The following is a 6,000-nucleotide window of genomic DNA, read 5'->3' as shown; positions in this document are numbered from 1 at the left end:
CATTGCATATACAGACAAAAGATAAAGCTGGGTGTCCAGCTGGGGTGATGCAAAACAGACTTCTTGTGTTTTTAATTATTATTTTAATCCTCATTATAGTGATGCAAAAATTACAATTGTGACAACAACACCTAAACACTCTCTGTCTAACCTTCCTGTTCAATTATAAGGGATGCAACAAAACCAAGATTCATATAAAGTAGGCCTGCTGTAGCAAAATAATGACAACAATAATATCTAATATTTAGATCAACGACACAGAGTTATATAAAACCCTCACAGGACACGTGATAGCAAGAATGACTCTTGATTCTTTGATAAAAACACTCAACAATGGCTTTTCTTTTGTTTTCTTCCATGTCTCTGCAGGGGAAGCTTTTATTTTACTACTTCTCTCACAGCAACTGGTGCATTATGTATCATAACTCTTATAGTCTAACATGGTTTAGGCCACACCGTACCATTTCTGATCACAGAAAAATGCACACAGCTGAATATTTGTTGCTACACTGCCAGCATCCTTAAATGAATACATCTCAGTTCAACTATGCTAATACATTTTTGTATTTTGTTTTTTTTGTAAAATATAGAGATACCTTTCAAGTTGATTTCAAGCAGCATTATAAATACAGTAAACCGAAAATAATCTGCTGTCAGCTTGACAGAAAAAAACAACTCTGCCCATTTAGCTAATGGAAATTATCAGATTGAATGTATATATATATATATATATGTTGCCAAAATAGTTGTAATGCAGATGCTGAGGATATAAATTAATATAATAATTATAATAATTATATTATAATTAATTAATAATGTTTTGGTTGATTTCTACTGGATATGAGACCAAACCACTGTACATCTATATTAACAGTGAATAAAATGTAGATTTATTTATTTTTTACTTTATTTAACCTTTATTTAAAGGTCCCATCTTGTAAAAAGTGAGATTTTCATGTTTTATATATTATAGAGCAGGTTAAAGTCCATTTGTGATGTCACAAATATACAATATTTAGACCATTTCAAAGTTTTAAACGTAAACAAATATGTTAAATGTGTCCCAGATTATTTCCTGTTGCAGTGTATGTGAATAACATCAGCTGACAGGAAGTAAACATGGACCAAGCTGTTGCCTAGCAACGTAATTCCATTGCAATTCAGTTGAAATGAGCTAAAACGGAGCGTTTCAGACAGAGGGTGAATACAGGTATATTCAGGCAGACAGTAAGAGGAAAATAATGTTTTTTTTTTTTAAATATTACAGCATGTAAACATGTTCTAGTTGAAACACTAAATACAAGTATGAACCTGAATATGAGCACGATATGGGACCTTTATTAATTAACCAGGAAGTCCTTTGAGATTAAAATGTATTTTTCGATGGAGATCTGTCAGTTGAGGTCAACATAAACCCATTATGTCATTGTATTGCAAATCTGATGTCTTTCCTATATGGACTTGGACTTATATATACCTATATGTGGCCTTTGCAGTTCTAAAGGATCACGCTTCTTCCAGACATCTGTACATGTCTGCTGCTCCTGCAAGCATTGAAACATGTTTGTGTAATTAATGTGCAAGTAGAAGATGAAGAGATCATAACTTATACAGGATTGCAGCACTGGTTTGTTTTCCATTGCAGCAGGTCCACCAGTGACCTCCAATAACCTTTCCAGCAAATGAATAGCTGAACTTGTCTTGACCTCTTGACCTCTTGCCCTGGATGCGTCTCCATCCTCCTCACTGACATGTGAGATGCAACATGACCACACAACCCCTTTCTCCTGTCTTAAGAAAGCCGGGCTGCAGTTGTTTTTTCAGTGGATTCTACGGCAAATGTTCAACTACGAGAGCACTAAGCCAAATCCTCCACCATGATCATGTGTTCATCCTTACAGGGGGAGGGAGGGTTGCCTGCGAGGCAAAGCGTGGGGAGAGACAGACCCATTCGGTTATTGTCATTGTATTGCAAATCTGATGTCTATCCTGTATGTGGCCTTTGCAGTTATAAAGGATCACGCTTCTTCCAGACATCAGTACGCATTGAAAAAATGTTTGTGCAATTAATGTGCAAATAGAAAAGAAGAGAATAATATTTTTTTTTTACTTTATTTAACCTTTATTTAAAGGTCCCATATTGTAAAAAGTGAAATCCTCCACCACCATCATCATCATGTGTTCATCCTTACAGAGGGAGGGTGGGTTGCCTGCGAGGCGGAGCGGAGGGAGAAGGAGGGAGGGTTGCCTGTGAGGCAGAGCGGAGGGAGAAAGAGGGAGGGTTGCCTGTGAGGCAGAGCGGAGGGATAAAGATAGTTGCCTGTGAGGCAGAGCGGAGGGAGAAGGAGGGTTGCCTGCGAGACAGAGCGGAGGGAGAAAGAGGGTTGCCTGCGAGGCAGAGCGGAGGGAGAAGGGGGGTTGCCTGCGAGGCAGAGCGGAGGGAGAAGGAGGGTTGCCTGCGAGGCAGAGCAGAGGGAGAAGGGGGGTTGCCTGCGAGGCAGAGCGGAGGGAGAAGGAGGGTTGCCTGCGAGGCAGAGCGGAGGGAGAAGGAGGGTTGCCTGCGAGGCAGAGCGGAGGGAGAAGGAGGGTTGCCTGCGAGGCAGAGCGGAGGGAGAAGGAGGGTTGCCTGCGAGGCAGAGCGGAGGGAGAAGGAGGGTTGCCTGCGAGGCAGAGCGGAGGGAGAAGGGGGGTTGCCTGCGAGGCAGAGCGGAGGGAGAAGGAGGGTTGCCTGCGAGGCAGAGCGGAGGGAGAAGGGGGGTTGCCTGCGAGGCAGAGCGGAGGGAGAAGGAGGGTTGCCTGCGAGGCAGAGCGGAGGGAGAAGGAGGGTTGCCTGCGAGGCAGAGCGGAGGGAGAAGGAGGGTTGCCTGCGAGGCAGAGCGGAGGGAGAAGGAGGGTTGCCTGCGAGGCAGAGCGGAGGGAGAAGGAGGGTTGCCTGCGAGGCAGAGCGGAGGGAGAAGGAGGGTTGCCTGTGAGGCAGAGCGGAGGGAGAAGGAGGGTTGCCTGTGAGGCAGAGCGGAGGGAGAATGAGGGTTGCCTGTGAGGCAGCGCGGAGGGAGAATGAGGGTTGCCTGTGAGGCAGCGCGGAGGGTTTAGGAGGGTTGCCTGTGAGGCAGAGTGGAGGGAGAATGAGGGTTGCCTGTGAGGCAGAGCGGAGGGAGAAAGAGGGACGGTTGCCTGTGAGGCAGAGCGGAGGGAGAAGGAGGGTTGCCTGCGAGGTAGAGCGGAGGGAGAAGGAGGGTTGTCTGTGAGGCAGAGTGGAGGGTTTAGGAGGATTGCCTGCGAGGCAGAGCGGAGGGTTTAGGAGGATTGCCTGTGAGGCAGAGCGGAGGGAGAAGCAGACCCTCGTTTAGACCTGGTCAACACATCGTTTCATGTGAAGAAGCTGAGCCGTTAAACAGTCAGTAATCCGTCTTTATTTACACTCAGAGTGTGTTTTATAACATGTAGGTAGGATATGAGTAGAGGAACGAGGTTCAGGAGGAACAACCAGCTCTAGAGCTGCTCTGTTATCGCTGTCTGCTCTGCTGCGATGCGTTAGCATGATGCTAGGTTAGCATGATGCTAGGTTAGCATGAAGCTAGGTCAGCTAGCTTGTTTTGCCATCTAACACCAGCCGGAGCCTCATTTCACCGTAACGTAACGTTCATCATCATGATCGTGTTAAACACCATGCTGAGGTATTAATGACAGTTTGATGTGTTTGCAGGAGGGAAGCTAACACTAGCCTGTTAGCTCAACGGACATTTAGCCGTTAGCTAGCTAGTGACGACAAGGCCTCTGGAAAGGAGGCAGGGACACGCGTCATCAACGCGTCATGTCACCGGGGGGTTTTGCACATGCGCAGTAGAATCTGACCTGGGCTGCGTTTGAATAGAGCATCGCTCAACACAGTGAGGAGACACACGTCAGCTAAAAGCACAATATCACTCTATATTTCAGCTGCTTGGCAGTAATGTTAGCTGACCAGACCAAGGTCTCTCCATGAATCAATGCTGATCCTAGTGTTGGCTTTTCCTGCCTCAGCCTCCCGACCGCGGCCGGAGGGAACGGGGGAGACACCGGAGTTTTGGTCGGAGACGATAACGTTTCTCTCTGCGGAGCCCCGTCACTTCACAAGACACGGGAAACCTCTGTTGGTCTGGAGGAGCTGCAGCAGTTATTTCTGCACAAACGTCTACTGTACATTCACTAGATATTCTCAGAGCTACTAACTCTTCTGCAGTGTGGAGTGAGCAGCATGCACGTGAGAGCGGAGCGAGAACGAGCGCGTTGTGTGAGTGAAGACAAGCAGGCAGAGGAGCGGTCTGAACAGCGTAGCCACACGCGAGCGTGCACATGCGAGCGCGCATTGGAAACCGACCCGGTAGATTTATACGTGTAAAAAGTTACAAACAGTCCCTTTAAAGCGACGCACCATTCGGCCGTTCATAATAACAAACGATATGCTTATCTTGCATATTATTATCATACAGCAGTCATATACTAATTGGGATTCATGTTTAACATGAGTGGACAGTGACAACCATTTAGTTTCATTTTATTTTTAACTATTTAAAACTGTAACAAGTAACAAACAAAACAAGAATAACAAATACAATGAACAGTAAACAATCAATTAACAAATAATCAACATAAATACATATTACATGTCCGAAAAAGAAGTTGGAAGAAGTATATGATCCTACACCTTCAACATATCTCCAACAATTAACTCAATATATATCATATATTCCTTTGTATATTTCAGCTGCAGTCTAGTGAAAGAGCAGTCGGATTTTCTGAACACAAAGGTTGTCTTTTCTTAAATCCTTCTGAATTTTCCTTCTCACCTTTCCTTTGACCTCATGACTTTTTCCATTGAGGTCAAGGAGAAGTGGTTAGGAAAAGACGTTAGGACGTAGTTATTTTACTTTTCGAACGCAGCCCTGCAGCTTGAGTTACACTGCGCATGCGTTGTATCCCCATCACCCAAAGACGTGTCCCAGCCTCCTTCCACAGGCCTTGGTTGACGAGTTTAGCCTGCTAGGAGCGCTGGTTTGTTGTCTGGGCTCCATCTAGATGCTGGAATAATGGGATGTTTTCTTCACTGCATTGATCCTAACGTAGTCAGTGTTTGGTATTAATATATTCTTATTTATTTCATAACCCTGTGTATTTGGTCAGGCATCAGTTTAGCAGCTGAATACTTTGCAAACCCCTTGAAAATCAAATGCAAAAAAAATGCATCAAATAGCGTTTTATATCTATTGATAAGCATGCAGACATATATCTATTGATAAGCATGCAGACATATATCTATTGATAAGCATGCAGACATATATCTATTGATAAGCATGCAGACATATATCTATTGATAAGCATGCAGACATATATCTTCTATCTATTGATAAGCATGCAGACTGCTCATAACCCTGCAATAGACTTATCTATTGATAAGCATGCAGACAGCTCCTAACTCTGCAACAGACAGCTCATAAAGCAACCCAATCTTGCCCTTTCCTTAGTTGTCCAGTGTCATCAGGCACTATAGACTGAGATGTTAAAAGCAAAGCACATTTTACTGGAATGCTTGGATCTCTTGATACAAAATAAAACGTACAGTTGCAAACTGCAAGGCTGCTTAGTATTTGTTGAAATCGTTGTTTAACTAGGGATAGATCAATATATTTGTAATTGGTTGGATATCAGCTTTAATGCCAGCCCATTATTATTATTATTATTATTATTATTAGCAGGTATTTGGTTGATAACTGAACTGCCATATTTGTGTTTTAGTATGAGAATATATTAAAATGATCCCTGTATCACCTCTATTAATAAGCTTAGTCTATTTTGCACCACATAATTTTTTTTTATTTGCTTTTCTATCTCTTGCTTTGCTGTTCTGAGCATGCATACAGCTGGTAACCTGCAGCAGACTGAGGGATATTCCGTTATTTGTGTTTACAGTTGTTTATTAAACGCGCATTCTGTGACTGTGCCACATCATGATCTGATGCG

General features: G+C 43.7%; 1 protein-coding gene across 5 annotated transcripts in view; it reads left to right on the top strand.

Annotated features, from left to right (window-relative positions):
• Positions 1-3,185: 3,185 nt before the first annotated feature.
• The window catches only part of rxrba (retinoid x receptor, beta a), a 33,105-nt gene continuing 30,290 nt past the window's right edge, over positions 3,186-6,000 (top strand). For 4 of the 5 annotated variants that reach the window (XM_074614382.1, XM_074614380.1, XM_074614381.1 and 1 more), the window contains exons 1-2: positions 3,187-3,203; positions 3,302-3,397. The gene's annotated coding sequence lies outside the window, so the exon portion shown is untranslated. Of the gene's footprint in view, positions 3,204-3,301; positions 3,398-6,000 lie in introns of all 5 variants that reach the window. The other variant, XM_074614383.1, reaches the window with a different exon arrangement.

Source organism: Sebastes fasciatus, chromosome 17 (genome assembly GCF_043250625.1).
Source record: "Sebastes fasciatus isolate fSebFas1 chromosome 17, fSebFas1.pri, whole genome shotgun sequence".
In the NCBI taxonomy this organism is placed as follows: Eukaryota; Metazoa; Chordata; class Actinopteri; order Perciformes; family Sebastidae; genus Sebastes; species Sebastes fasciatus.
The sequence above is the reverse complement of the archived record's forward strand: the minus strand, read 5'-3'. Positions and strand labels throughout refer to the sequence as shown.